Genomic DNA, 16,312 nt, shown 5'->3' on the forward strand with positions numbered 1-16,312 from the left:
TCCCCGAGTCAGTAATATTAACTACGCATAAAGGAGATAAAAAGAAAGACTCTATGCTGTGGCACACTTTTGATTGTACAATATAGCTAAAAATTAGGCTTTTATTAAGAATTCATTAAAATCTTAAACGCAGAAAAAAAAATAGCAAAGACTCCTATTATCTATTTAAATTGCAAATAAGCAAGTAATCACTTATTGTTGAACTTAAGTGCTGAGTCCAGAGTCTATACTCAGGATTATGAAATGTTTCACAATAATTATTATCATACCTGAAAGAGACTCATTGGGATCACCACTTCTGAATCCCTATCTTTATTACATTAATATGAGTAAATAAACAAAGAAGATCCTCCAGATAAGTACCTGCATAATCACTAACTAGAATGGAATATCTCTTATGATATCACTTCTGCTGTTTGTCAACAAATTATGTATTTACTGCACCTAATATTCCTAGGTGGTCACCAATCAAAGTACTGATCAGGCCTGTCACTGCTTAGCTTCTAAGATCAGATGAGATTGGGCGTAGCTAGTGAAGTGTGACAGTAATTTATATTTCCCACAAATGAGAGAGTATGGTTTTCAACAAATGGGCCAAAGGATATGTGTACTTCAACTTTCCAATTTGTAAGTGCACAGTTTCTCATTTGCATTTCAGAGAGTGGTAACTGGTGCTTTGGATGAGAGAGTACAGAAATGTAGGAGATAATGCAGACAGCAGTGGATGGAAAAGTAGTGTGCTATGAGCTGTCACTTCTGTCAGCTGTCATATACCACTGAGAGTAGAGAAAAATAACAAGATTTATGGTAAGAACTTACCGTTGTTAAATCTCTTTCTGTGAGGTACACTGGGCTCCACAGGCAATGACATTGGGGTGTAGAGTAGGATCTTGATACGAGGCACCAACAGGCTCAAAGCTTTGACTGTTCCCAGAATGCCTAGCACCGCCTCCTCTATAACCCCGCCTCCGTGCACAGAAGCTAAGTTTTTGTTAACCAGTCCAATGAAGTAGCAGGCAAAAGAGACAACTGTTAGCCGCAAACACCACACACTCATGACAGGAGAGGGTGTCAGCGGCTAATGCCATACCAACCCAAAGAAGCTAAGTGCGTCAGGGTGGGAACCCAGTGGAGCCCAGTGTACCTCGCAAAAAGAGATTTAACAACAGTAAGTTCTTACCATAAATCTCGTTTTCTGCTGTGGGGTACACTGGGCTCCACAGGGAATGACATTGGGGATGTCCTAAAGCAGTTCCTTATGGGAGGGGCCGCACTGTAGCGGGCACAAGAACACTGCGTCCAAAGGAAGCATCCTGGGAGGCGGAAGTATCAAAGGCATAGAACCTTATGAACGTGTTCACTGAGGACCACGTAGCTGCCTTGCACAATTCTAGGGTCGCACCACGGCGGGCCGCCTAAGAAGGTTCAACCGACCGAGTAGAATGGGCCTTTATGGTAGCAGGAGCTGGAAGGCCAGCCTGTACATAAGCATGTGCAATTACCATTCTAATCCATCTGCCCAGGGTTTGCTTGTGAGCAGGTCAGCCACGTTTGTGAAAACCAAACCGAACAAGGAGAGAATCTGACTTCATGATGGAGGCAGTTCTCTTCACGTAGATACGGAGAGCCCGTACCACATCCAAAGACCGTTCTTTGGCAGACAAATCAGGAGAGGCAAAGGCCGGATTAAGGTGGAAAGCAGACACCACCTTTGGTAAATATCCAGGGCGTGTTCTAAGAACCGCCCGATCATGGTGAAAAATCAGATATGGTGACCTACAAGACAAGGCACCCAAATCTGACACCCATCTAGCAGAGGCAATAGCCAGCAGAAAAACACCTTAAGAGAAAGCCACTTAAGGTCTTCAGATTCAAGAGGCTCGAACAGAGACCCTTGCAACGCCTCCAAAACCACCGACAAGTACAAAGGAGCCACCGACGGGACATAGGGAGGTTGAATCTGCAACACACCCTGAGTGAATGTATGCACATCAGGTAAGGTCACAATTTTATTCTGAAACCAAACCGACATGGCAGAAATATAAACCTTGATAGAGGCCAGACGAAGGCCCAAGTCCAGGCCTTGTTGTAGAAAGGCCAAAAGTTTGGCCTTACTAAACTTGTAAGTATCATGATTGTTAGATGTGCACCAAGCAAAGTAAGAATTCCAGACCCTATGGTAAATCCGAGCAGAAGTCGGTTTCCGGGCCTTCAACGTGGTTTGAATGACCGCCTCAGAAAATCCTTTGGCCCTTCAAGAGCCACGCCGTCAAAGCTAATCAGGCTAAATCCTGATATACAGAGGGGCCCTGAACGAGGAGATCTGGGCGTTGCGGAAGTAGAAGGGGACGCTCTATCGAGAGACCCTGAAGGTCTGAGAACCAATGCCTTCTGGGCCACGCTGAAGCAATCAGAATAGTATTCCTCCTTCTTGCTTGAACTTCCTTATTACTCTGGGCAGGAGTGACATTGGAGGGAATATGAATGGCATCCGAAAGTTCCATGGAATTGCCAGTGCGTCTACCAACACTGCTTGAGGATCCCTTGTCCTTGCTCTGAAGACCGGAACCTTGTGATTGTGTCAAGACGCCATCAGGTCCACATCTGGAAGACCCCACTTGTCCATGAGGAGGTGAAACACTTCTGGATGGAGGCTCCACTCCCCGGTGTGTACGTCCTGACGACCGAGAAAGTCCGCTTCCCAGTTTAGGACCCCCAGAATGAACACTGCCGACATGGCTGGTAGATAGCGTTCTGCCCACTGGAGAATCCGTGATAATTTCCTCATTGCCATGCGGCTTCGAGTGGTGGCGTTATCTTTCTGTACTTGAACAGGTCTGTTCTGTATCAAACGCTGGGCCAAGTTCAATGAGTTGAACACCGCCCGCAATTCCAGAATGTTTATCGGGAGGAGAGACTCCTCCTTGGTCCACCGACCCTGAACGGAGTGTTGCTCCAACACCACGCCCCAACCCCTCAGACTGGCGTCCGTCATCAGAAGAACCCAGTTGGAGATCTAGAAGGGACGACCCCTGCTCAAGCGTTGGTCCTGTAGCCACCACCGTAGTGACAGACGGACCTCTGGAGATAATGAGATCATAAGAGATCTGATTCGGTGAGGCAGGCCGTCCCACTTGGCAAGAATCAGCCTCTGGAGAGGGTGGGAATGGAATTGAGTGTACTACACCATTTCGAAAGCCGACACCATGAGACCTAGCACTTGCATAGCCGAATGTATTGACACTTGTGGAGGAGGTAGGAAGCATCAAATCCTGTCCTGAAGCTTCAGGACTTTCTCCTGAGACCAGAACATCTGTTGGTTGTGAGTGTCCAACAACGCTCCCAGGTGCACCATGCTCTGAGCAGGGACCGGGGAGGATTTCTTCCAGTTGATGAGCCACCCGTGGGCTTGCAGGAACCGGATAGTCAAATCTAGATGACGTAGGAGAATCTCTGGGGAATTTGCCAGGATCAACAAGTCGTCCAAGTATGGTAGGATCCTGACCCCTTGACGGCGGAGTACAGCCGTCATTACCGCCATAACCTTGGCGAAGACTCGCGGAGCCGTGGTCAAACCAAAAGGTAACTCCCAAAACTGGTAATGGAGGTTGCCAACCGCAAACCTCAGGTACTGCTGATGCGACACTGCAATGGGAATATGCAGGTAAGCATCCTGTATGTCCAGTGAGACCATATATTCCCCAGGCTCCAAGGCCAGAACAATAAAGCGAAGAATTTCCATACGAAACTTGGATACCTTCATAAACTTGTTCAAGGACTTGAGATTGAGAATGGGCCGGGAAGACCCACATGTTTTCGGGACTAGGAACAGCGTTGAATAGAACCCCTTGCCTCCCTGAGCCTGAGGCACCTGTACTACCACTCCTGTTTCCAGGAGGGACTGTACCACCGAATGAAGAGTTTTTGCCTTCACCTGATCCGAAGGAACGTCTGTCAGGCAAAATCGATGAGGGGGACGATTCTTGAAGGATATGGCGTAACCTTGAGTGACGACTTCCTGTACCCAGGCATCGGACGTGGTCTTCAACCATTCCTGGGTAAACCCTAGAAGTCGGCCCCCCACCCTGGGATCCCCCAGAGGGAGGCCAGCCATGTCATGCGGAAGGCTTGTCAGTTTTGGAAGCAGGCTGACGGGCAGCCCAGGCCCGTTTGGGCTTATTGGGTTTGGAAGTGCGAACCTGTTTTGGGTATGCCTGACCTTTTGCTTTCCCTGAAGGACAAAAGGAGCGAAAGGAAGTACTCATAGCCTTTGGCACCGAAGGAGCAGTACTAGCAAGACGTGCTGTTTTAGCAGACGCTAAGTCAGCCTCTATCTTGTCAAGGATTTCCAAGAAAAGATGTGACTCCTTTGAAGGGGAGTAGCTCCAGGGTTTTCTTAGAGTCCATGTCCACAGACCAGGACCGTAACCAGTGAATTTGGCGAGCCAAAATGGACGTAGTAGAAGCCTTGGCCGCCAGACTACTGGCATCAGAAGCCACCTTTAATGTAATGAGACGCTGTAACAATATACGACAGGTATTGTCTAGCATGGTCAGAAGCATTGGAAGGCAACTCCGCCAACAGATCCTGGGCCCATGGTTCCACTGCTTCTGCAGCCCATGTTGCTGCAATAGTGGGCCTATGCACCGCACCGTTTAGGGTGTAGATTTTCTTCAAACAACCATCCACACGCTTGTCCGACCGCTCTCTCAAGGACGTGACAGTAGTTACAGGCAGAGCAGAGGATACTACCAGCTGCGCCACTTGTGAATCCACTGGAGGGGGTGTTTCGCAATTTTTACTAAGCTCCGCAGCGAGGGGGTAGCGAGCCAGCATCTTTTTGTGAGGCGTCTAGCCTCTAACAAGTCAGGAACATCCACCTGCAAAACAACTTCCCCATCAGAAGCATCTGGTTCAGAATCTGTGGGGTCCGTATAAGCGCCATCCTCATCAGACGAGGTGTCTGGGATGTGGATGGATTGTGAGGAAGTAATTACCCGCTTAGAGGACCCCTTGGTCTTAGGCGGGCGAGGGTTAGACTTTTGAGTAGTCAGTGATTGGTTCAATTGCTGTAACTGATTGGACAGTTGATCTGCCCATGACGGACTAACCGCGGGGACCATAAGCGGTTGTTTTGGCACTGGAGGTCCCATAGGGGCGTTAGTCTAGTTACCAGTGTATTCATTAGTGCTGAGAAGGTAGCCCAAGGTGGGTCATTTTGCACCCCCGTTGCTACAGTCCCACTGGGGGGCAAGGAACCCCCAGAACCTGAACCCTTGGCTGCTATGTTATCCTCAAATGTGTCTGCAGCGTCAGCACCACGCAGTGTGGGATCAGCCCCAGCTCCGTTCCCCTTTGTAGCTGACATAATCAAAAGCTCAGTGCAAGGCAACACAGTACAATATCAGCAGCACAATACCTGACAAGAACCCCCTGTGCAGGGGATTCAAGAGGTATATGGTGACTAAAAATCACAGAGAAAAATACACACTGAGTATATCCTGTGAATTGCCTATATTATGATAAAACTGACACACTTGGCTTCCTCAGGTTATAGAATATAGGGATAGCAATCTGAGTGTGAGACACGAAATGGATGTCACACAGCAGCTATATGCACACACACAGAGTCACAGTTTGTACAATGCAGAAATTATGACATGCAATAAAACTGCACTGGACTAGCAATACAGAGTACTACTATGTATAGCTATACACTTAATAGATATAACAATGCACAGTAAAGACTGGATGTATATCACAGGGTACTTGTACTAAATAACCCTGACTAAATGCACTTTTTCTTTAACACTGTCAGAAGACATGTAGAATACTTAAGTGTCCTGTAAAATGCACAGCGCTGACAGGCAGGCAGGTTTACAGAGGAGGATTTGCCAAACAGTCCCAGGATTAGCTCTGCTTGCTATAATGGCGCCCAAATGCTGACAGGGAATGAAGGAGAGAGAGAGAGAGATGCAGCTCCAGAGCCGGATCATTTACTCGAAATGGTACCCTGGGGCTGGGGGAGGGGCTACAGGTCAAAGCCTTATCCCCCTGCTGGACATCACCACCGGGTACTGGGGGCTTAGTAAAACGGTTTTATGAGAGAAAACCGACCTGTGCCCATGTCCTGGTGGTCTAGTGGGGTCCCTGCACTACCACAGTGTCCACGCCAGCGCGTGCGGCCCGCCTCCCACCGGCCGTGCGAGATCTCGATTAACAGCGGGTCCTGTTGAGGGGTCCCCTTACCTCCTCCCTGTAGTGCGGCCACGCAATCCAGGAGAGCAGCGGTCGTGTGTGTAACAATGAAGAAAACCGGAGCCTCCGCTGTAGGTACCCGGCAACCAGGGCGCAGGAGTTTACAGCGCCGCTGGTGGAGGTGATGGAGCTGCAGCAGGAGATGTCTGATTGACATCTAACACAGTCAGTGTGTCTGCTGCAGCCCTTGAAGTCTTCAAAATACTTTAAAAGCTTCTTGTAGGGCTACTAGAGCAGCCCCCCTGTTGAGTTCCTGCTTACTGCATGGCACCAACTACAAAACTGAGCTCCTGTGCACGGAGGCGGGGTTATAGAGGAGGCGGCACTAGGCATTCTGGGAACAGTCAAAGCTTTGAGCCTGTTGGTGCCTCAGATCTAGATCCTACTCTACACCCCAATGTCATTCCCTGTGGAGCCCAGTGTACCCCACAGCAGAAAAATGAGGTTTACAATTAGTATTGATGAGTACAACACCAGGAGGATAGGTACAATATAAATACAGATACATGAAAAATATTTTAAGATTCCCAAGAATCCTTATGTAATATATCACGGTTCTCAACCAATTGTAATATGTCTCTAGAGCCCAATGTGTAAGTGGAGCAGTTGACATACACATATGCTGGTAAAGAAAGTATTATAGTAACTTTTTAATGTGATTTACGTCTAGAACCCACTGTGTATGTTGACCAGTTGAAATACATATAGGCTGGTAAAAAGAGAGATTAGAGTAACTTATCAATATGTAACAATTACAGTGCGTTTATACATCCTCCAAGTTTCTTAATGAGTGATAGTGTAAGAAATAGTACATCACCAGGTTACAGCAAAATGGCTTATGACAAAAATCCCCAGGGAAACACACATTTTTCCCACAGATGATACCAACCAAAGAAAGAAGAAAACCAAAACACACTTTATGAGCACTTTCTACAGAGAGTGGAGAGAGATTAAAGAGTCAACACAAAAACACTGGCCAGTCCTAAATGAGGTCTATCTAATAACCTTGGCGAACAAGTATCCATGAGTTAGAGGCAATCCAGCAATTTGATAGACAGATTGACCTGCAGCCACTTTACCACAGTCCTAAAAAGAGCCATAGGCTATTTCATAGTGTGCAGTTGTAATATGAAGTATATCAGTATTACCAAAAGTGCTCCGAAGCAACTCATCCTGGAACACATAGGCACAGTAAGGAATGCCACCACAGATCTATCTAAAATGAGAAAATGAATGTATGTGGTTAAACACTTCTACAAACACCATCAAAGCAACCTATATGAGCTCAAGGCCTTCAGAATTTAAAAAATCAATTTAGGTATCCGAAGGGGAGACCTGATGCATGGTCTCCTAAAACCCAAATCGGAGTGGACTTCTAAACTATACTGCTTGGCCACCAGAGGGATGAAATAGCACATTAACTATGAAGTGCTTATTTAAACATAGTATTTTCATCTCCTTTGTCTACATTTCCATATCCTGACTTGCATTTACTAAGGAGCAATTGATGGGTGATGGTCCTCTTTCTGTTTATGGTGGAATGGGGGGTTGCATGGAGGGGGGGGGGGGGGGGGGGAGTGATGATCTGTCTGTCGGTGGAGGGAAAGGGGGTAGCTGGAGGGAATGATGGTGCTCTGTCTGTCTATGGTGGGTAGGGGGGTTGCTGGAGGGAATGATATGCCTGTGCTGTCTTTTTATGGGGGGGGGGGGGGGGGGAATGATGGTGGCTGATAAACACACACACACACACAAATAGCAGGCTACACTCATTGCAGGAATAATCAAACAACAGACAAAGAGTTCACCGACGTTTCAGTGTTATTCAGTTCAACATATGCTTCATCTGGACCATCCATGGTGTCATCTGCTTGCAGGTTTCCGAACCAGAAGAATGACATCACATTAGGATGACATCACATTCAATGTTGAATTGAATAACAACAAAATTTTGGGAACTCTTTATCTCTGATTATTCCTGCAGTGACTTCCGCCTGCTATTCAATTGTATATTCTGTAGGCACACCGCGCTAGAGTTATTAAGGAGGACATCTGCACTTAGTGTATTACATACTGAGAGGAGTGCTGCGTCATAAGGATATAGAGTCTGACATCAGATAAGAACCACTTAGTCCATCTAGTCTGCCCATGCACACATTTGCACACTAGGGTTATTTTTCTTATTGGGAGCCAATTAACCTACCAGTATATTTTTGGAGTGTGGGAGGAAACTGGAGAATCCAGAGGAAACCCACGCAAGTACGGGGAGAATAGACCAACTCCACACAGTTCCCATGGTAGGAATTTAACCCATGACCTCATTACACCATCCGTACTGCTTTACAGTCGACAGAGGGTTGGCAATGTATATTGCTAATGTGTCTTAGCACAATGGTTAAAAATAGTTACTGTAAATAAAGACCGTGCTGAACCTAAGAAGTTGCAGCTAGAGAATTCACTTTAATCACTAAATGGTTCCACAGTATACAAGTTAAATGATAAAATAAGAATTTCTTTTAGCGCATACCTTATGCAAGTCCCATAAAACAATACATTTTTTCATTGGTCTGTAACCAATTATTTGGAAACCTCCCTTTCAAAATCCTGCGTTTGCCACTGCTCATTAGGGTTTCTACTCCCATCATTAAATATCACTCTCTTTACCAAACTTGATTAGTTTCCTGTCAAACATCACAGTTTCTTCAACCATCACACATGTTCCTAATCAAACAATTACATAGTTAATGGTGTAATTTACACACATACAATTGTATTAATATTATGTTATTAATGCAAACCATCCTTATCACGTAATAATCACAATGCTGTGATCATGACACCACATTACAGCCCCTCTTTTTTCTTTCCTTTTGATATCTATCTATACAATATTATCCCCATTCATTGTATTGTACCCATAACCAAAGTTTCCCCCACATTTAATAACTATGACCCATAACGCACATCTACACTATACTTATCACACCTTACGTATAGTCCAATCTACTAGGTATGGTCCTTTTATTTTATGCCATATTTCAATATTTATTATTAGAATTTTCTCTAACGTCCTAGTGGATGCTGGGGACTCCGTAAGGACCAAGGGGAATAGACGGGCTCCACAGGAGACATGGGCACTTTAAGAAAGAATTTGGATTCTGGTGTGCTGTGGCTCCTCCCTCTATGTCCCTCCTCCAGACCCCAGTTTGAATCTGTGCCCGGACGAGCTGGGTGCTGTTTAGTGAGCTCTCCTGAGCTTGCTATAAGAAAGTATTTTGTTAGGTTTTTTATTTTCAGGGAGCTCTGCTGGCAACAGACTCCCTGCATCGTGGGACTGAGGGGAGAGAAGCAGCCCTACTCTCTGCAGATAGGTCCTGCTTCTGAGGCTACTGGACACCATTAGCTCCAGAGGGATCATACACAGGATCTCACCCTTTGTCGTCCGATCCCGGAGCCGCGCCGCCGCCCCCCTCGCAGAGCCGGAAGACAGAAGCCGGGTCAAAGAAGCAAGAAGACTTCGAAATCGGCGGCAGAAGACTCCAGTCTTCACTGAGGTAGCACACAGCACTGCAGCTGTGCGCCATTGCTCCCACACTACACCCACATACTCCGGTCACTGTAGGGTGCAGGGGGGGGGGGGGGCGCGCCCTGGGCAGCAATTAGGACCTCTTGGCAAAAGTTGGACATACATACAGTTGGGCACTGTATATATGTATGAGCCCCTGCCATAATATTGTACATAAACGCGGGACAGAAGCCCGCCGCTGAGGGGGCGGGGCTTCTTCCTCAGCACTCACCCACGCCATTTTTTCTCCACAGCTCCGCTGAGAGGAAGCTCCCCAGGCTGTACCCTGCAGATTCACGGTAGAAGAGGATAAAAAGAGAGGGGGGGGGGGGCGCACATAAATTAGGTGCAAAAACATAATATGCAGCAGCTACTGGGTTAACACTAAGTTACTGTGTGATTCCTGGGACATATAGCGCTGGGGTGTGTGCTGGCAGACTCTCTCTCTGTCTCTCCAAAGGGCCTTGTGGGGGAACTGTCTTCAAAAAGAGCATCCGCTGTGTGTGTGGTGTGTCGGTACGCTTGTGTCGACATGTTTGACGAGGAAGGCTATGTGGAAGCAGAGCGGGAGCAAATGAATGTGGTGTCTCCGCCGACGGCGCCGACACCTGATTGGATGGATATGTGGAATGTTTTAAATGATAATGTTAATTCCTTGCATAAAAGCTTGGATAAAGCTGAAACCTTAGGACAGTCGGGGTCTCAGCCCATGCCTGATCCTATGTCGCAGAGGCCGTCAGGGTCTCAGAAGCGCCCACTATCCCAAATTGTTGACACATATACCGACATGGATTCTGACTCCAGTGTCGATTACGATGATGCAAAGTTACAGCCTAAATTGGCTAAATCCATCCGTTATATGATTATAGCAATTAAGGATGTGTTGCACATCACAGAGGAAACCCCAGTCCCTGACAAGAGGGTTCATATGTATGGGGAAAAAAGGCAGGTGGTGACCTTTCCCCCTTCACACGAGCTAAATGAGTTATGTGAAAATGCTTGGGAATCTCCAGATAAAAAACTGCAGATTTCCAAATGGATGCTTATGGCGTACCCTTTCCCGCCAACGGACAGGTTACGCTGGGAATCCTCCCCTAGGGTGGACAAAGCTTTAACACGCTTATCCAAGAGGGTAGCCCTGCCGTCACAGGATACGGCCACCCTAAAAGATGCTGCGGATAGAAAGCAAGAGGGTACCCTGAAGTCCATTTATACACATTCAGGTACCTTACTAAGGCCGGCAATTGCGTCGGCCTGGGTGTGTAGTTCTGTAGCAGCATGGACGGATACCTTATCTGAGAAACTTGATACCTTAGACAAGGATACTATATTAATGACCCTGGGGCATATAAAAGATGCTGTCCTATATATGAGAGATGCTCAAAGAGACATTAATTAGCCTACTGGGCTCTAGAATAAATGCAATGTCGATTTCTGCCATAAGGGTCCTGTGGACTCGGCAATGGACAGGTGATGCCGACTCAAAAAGGCACATGGAGGTTTTACCTTACAAGGGTGACGAATTGTTTGGGGAGGGTCTCTCGGACCTGGTCTCCACAGCTACTGCTGGAAAGTCAAATTTTTTGCCATATGTTCCCTCACAACCTAAGAAAGCACCGTATTACCAAATGCAGTCCTTTCGATCACAAAAAGGCAAGGAAGTCCGAGGTGCGTCCTTTCTTGCCAGAGGCAGGGGCAGAGGAAGGAAGCTGCACAACACAGCTAGTTCCCAGGAACAGAAGTCCTCCCCGGCTTCTACTAAATCCACCGCATGACGCTGGGGCTCCACAGGCGGAGCTAGGCCCGGTGGGGGCGCGTCTCCGAAATTTCAGCCACAAGTGGGTTCACTCCCAGGTGGATCCCTGGGCGATAGAGATTGTGTCTCAGGGATACAAGCTGGAATTCGAAGAGATGCCCCCTCACCGATACCTCAAATCGGCCCTGCCAGCTTCCCCCTTAGAGAGGGAAATAGTGTTAGCTGCAATTCACAAATTGTATCTTCAGCAGGTGGTGGTCAAGGTTCCCCTCCTTCAACAAGGAAAGGGTTATTATTCGACCATGTTTGTGGTACCAAAACCGGACGGTTCGGTCAGACCCATATTGAATTTAAAATCCCTGAACATATACCTGAAAAGGTTCAAGTTTAAGATGGAATCGCTCAGAGCGGTCATCGCAAGCCTGGAAGGGGGGGATTTTATGGTGTCTCTGGACATAAAGGATGCATACCTTCATGTCCCCATTTATCCACCTCATCAGGCGTACCTCAGATTTGTGGTACAGGGTTGTCTTTACCAATTCCAGACGTTGCCGTTTGGTCTCTACGCGGCACCGAGAATATTTACCAAGGTAATGGCGGAAATGATGGTGCGCCTGCGAAAGCAAGGGGTCACAATTATCCCATACTTGGACGATCTCCTCATAAAGGCGAGGTCCAGAGAGCAGTTGCTGATCAGCGTAGCACGCTCTCGGGAAGTGTTACAACAGCACGGCTGGATTCTAAATATTCCAAAGTCGCAGTTGATTTCTACGACCTGTCTGCCTTTCCTGGGCATGATTCTGGACACAGATCAGAAGAGGGTTTATCTCCCGAGGGAGAAGGCTCAGGAGCTCATGACACTGGTCAGAGACCTATTAAAACCAAAACAGGTGTCGGTGCATCACTGCACGCGAGTCCTGGGAAAGATGGTGGCATCATACGAGGCCATTCCCTTCGGCAGGTTCCATACGAGGACCTTTCAATGGGATCTGTTGGACAAGTGGTCCGGATCACATCTTCAGATGCATCAGGGCCAGGGTGTCTCTCCTGTGGTGGCTGCAGAGTGCTCACCTTCTCGAAGGTCACAGATTCGGCATTCAGGACTGGGTCCTGGTGACCACGGATGCAAGCCTCCGAGGGTGGGGGGCAGTCACACAGGGAAGAAATTTCCAAGGGCTGTGGTCAAGTCAGGAGACTTGCCTTCACATCAACATCCTGGAAGTAAGGGCCATATACAATGCCCTACGTCAAGCGGAGTCCCTGCTTCGCGACCAACCGGTTCTGATTCAGTCAGACAACATCACCGCAGTGGCTCATGTAAACCGCCAAGGCGGCACACGGAGCAGGGTGGCGATGGTAGAAGCCATCAGAATTCTTCGCTGGGCGGAAAATCACGTAAGCGCACTGTCAGCAGTGTTCATTCTGGGAGTGGACAACTGGGAAGCAGACTTCCTCAGCAGGCACGACCTCCACCCGGGAGAGTGGGGACTTCATCAAGAAGTCTTCAAGCAGATTGCAAGTCGGTGGGAACTGCCACAGGTGGACATGATGGCATCCCGCCTCAACAAAAAGCTACAGAGATATTGTGCCAGGTCAAGGGACCCTCAGGCGATAGCTGTGGACGCACTGGTGACACCGTGGGTGTTCCAGTCAGTCTATGTATTTCCTCCTCTTCCTCTCATACCCAAGGTGCTGAGAATCATAAGAAAAAGAGGAGTGAGAACAATACTCATTGTTCCGGATTGGCCAAGAAGGACTTGATATCCAGATCTGCAAGAAATGCTCACAGAGGACCCGTGGCCTCTGCCTCTAAGGCAGGACTTGTTGCAACAGGGGCCCTGTCTGTTCCAAGACTTACCGCGGCTGCGTTTGACGGCATGGCGGTTGAACGCCGGATCCTAGCAGAAAAAGGCATTCCGGATGAAGTTATTCCTACGCTGATAAAGGCTAGGAAGGATGTGACAGCTCAGCATTATCACCGTATATGGCAAAAATATGTGGCTTGGTGTGAGGCCAGGAATGCCCCTACGGAGGAATTCCAGCTGGGCCGTTTCCTTCTCTTCCTACAGGCGGGAGTGACTTTGGGCCTTAAATTGGGTTCCATTAAGGTTCAGATTTCGGCCTTATCCATTTTCTTTCAAAAAGAACTAGCTTCTCTGCCTGAAGTTCAGACGTTTGTAAAGGGAGTGCTGCATGTTCAGCCCCCTTTTGTGCCTCCAGTGGCACCTTGGGATCTTAACGTGGTTTTGAGTTTCCTGAAATTACACTGGTTTGAACCACTCAAAACAGTGGAATTGAAATATCTCACGTGGAAGGTGGTCATGCTATTAGCCTTGGCTTTGGCTAGGCGTGTGTCAGAATTGGCGGCTTTGTCACATAAAAGCCCTTATCTGGTTTTCCATGCGGATAGAGCAGAATTGCGGACTCGCCCACAATTTCTGCCGAAAGTGGTTTCATCCTTTCATATAAACCAACCTATCGTGGTGCCTGTGGCTACTACTGACTTGGAGGATTCCGAGTCACTGGATGTGGTCAGGGCTTTGAAGGTTTATGTAGCCAGAACGGCTAAGGTCAGGAAAGCAGAATCTTTGTTTATCCTGTATGCTTCCAACAAGCTTGGGGCGCCTGCTTCAAAGCAAACTATTGCTCGCTGGATCTGTAACACGATCCAGCAGGCTCATTCTGCGGCAGGGTTGCCGCTGCCTAAATCAGTTAAGGCCCATAACACAAGGAAGGTGGGCTCTTCTTGGGCGGCTGCCCGAGGGGTCTCGGCATTACAGCTTTGCCGAGTGGCTACTTGGTCAGGTTCAAACACCTTTGCAAAGTTCTACAAGTTTGATACCCTGGCTGAGGAGGACCTTGTGTTTGCTCATTCGGTGCTGCAGAGTCATCCGCACTCTCCCGCCCGTTTGGGAGCTTTGGTATAATCCCCATGGTCCTTAAGGAGTCCCCAGCATCCACTAGGACGTTAGAGAAAATAAGATTTTACTTACCGGTAAATCTATTTCTCGTAGTCCGTAGTGGATGCTGGGCGCCCGTCCCAAGTGCGGACTTCGTCTGCAATGCTTGTATATAGTTATTGCTTAAATAAGGGTTATGTATAGTTGCATCAGGGTTGATCTGATGCTCTGTTGTTGTTCATACTGTTAATTGGGTAAAATTATCACAAGTTATACGGTGTGATTGGTGTGGCTGGTATGAGTCTTACCCTGGATTCTCAAAATCCTTTCCTTGTACTGTCAGCTCTTCCGGGCACAGTTTCTCTAACTGGGGTTGGAGGAGGGACATAGAGGGAGGAGCCAGAGCACACCAGAATCCAAATTCTTTCTTAAAGTGCCCATGTCTCCTGCGGAGCCCGTCTATTCCCCATGGTCCTTACGGAGTACCCAGCATCCACTACGGACTACGAGAAATAGATTTACCGGTAAGTAAAATCTTATTTTTTCCTTGTTCATGTTTATATTTATTTTTTTATTTATATCATATATATTTTTTATTAATTTTATTTTTATGTTTTTATTTTATTATTTTTATTTTAGTTTCATTTTTATTTATTTGTCTTTTTCTTAATTTTTCTTAATATTTCTCACTTTTTTCTTATTATATGCAGTATCTGTCTTCTCACTATAATGATTAGTAAATATAATTTCATTTTCCTGGGTGTTATTTCAGATATTTCTCCAGGATATACCACTATTCATATGTTGACCGTTTAACATAAAAAAAGCAACTGCTCTAATATCGCTAATAAATAAAATGTTAAAGATACTGTACAAGTATGTTTTCCCAGCCCATTTCTTTGTACATATGAACATATACCTATATAACTTTAGCTTGCTGCTAAAAGGAGATTTATGGTAAGACTTACCATTGTTAAATCTCTTTCTGTGAGGTACACTGGATTCCACAGGGAATAACATCGGGGTGTAGAGTTGGATCTTGATCCGAGGCACCAACAGGCTAAAGCTTTGACTGTTCCCAGGATGCACTGCACCGCCTCCTCTATATCCACACCTCCAGGCACTGGAGCTCAGTTTTGTAAACCAGTCCAATGCAGTAGCAGGTAAAGGAGACGGCTGTAGTTAGTAGCCACATATAACCACATTCTCATGACAGGAGACGGTACCAGCGGCTAATGCCATACAAACCCAAAGAAGCTAAGTGTGTCAGGGTGGGCGCCCTGTGGAATCCAGTGTACCTTGCAGAAAGCGAGTTAACAATGGTAAGTCTACCATAAATCTCCTTTTCTGCAGCGGGGTACACTTTTATTCCACAGGGAATAACATTGGTGATGTCCTAAAGCAGTTCCTCATGGGAGGGGTGGCGCTGTAGCAGGCACAAGATCCTGGCGTCCAAAGGAAGCTTCCTGGGAGGCGGAAGTATCAAAGGCATAGAACCTGATGAACGTGTTTACTGAGGACCACGTAGCCGCCTTGCACAATTGTTCTAGGGTCGCGCCACGGTGGGCCGCCCTAGAAGGTCCAACAGACCAAGCAGAATGGGGCTTGATAGTGGCAGGAGCTGGAAGGCCAGCCTGCACATAAGCTTGTGCAATCACCATTCTAATCCATCTGACCAAGGTCTGCAATATGCAGGCCAGCGTCGTTTGTGAAAAACAAAAAGAACAAAGAGAGAATCATATCTCCTAAGAGAGGCGGTTCTCTTTACATATATACAGAGAGCCTGTACCACATCCAAAGACCTTTCTTTGGAGGACAAACCAGGAGAGATAAAG

The 16,312-nt window shown here is 47.1% G+C and overlaps 1 protein-coding gene and 1 pseudogene across 4 annotated transcripts in view; one reads left to right on the forward strand and one right to left on the reverse strand.

The window, feature by feature from the left end:
- The window catches only part of VPS16 (VPS16 core subunit of CORVET and HOPS complexes), a 959,900-nt gene that overhangs the window by 335,105 nt on the left and 608,483 nt on the right, over positions 1 to 16,312 (forward strand). The window lies entirely within an intron of this gene.
- Positions 433 to 551, reverse strand: LOC134946153 (5S ribosomal RNA; annotated as a pseudogene).

This window comes from Pseudophryne corroboree, chromosome 7 (assembly GCF_028390025.1).
Source record: "Pseudophryne corroboree isolate aPseCor3 chromosome 7, aPseCor3.hap2, whole genome shotgun sequence".
NCBI lineage: Eukaryota > Metazoa > Chordata > Amphibia > Anura > Myobatrachidae > Pseudophryne > Pseudophryne corroboree.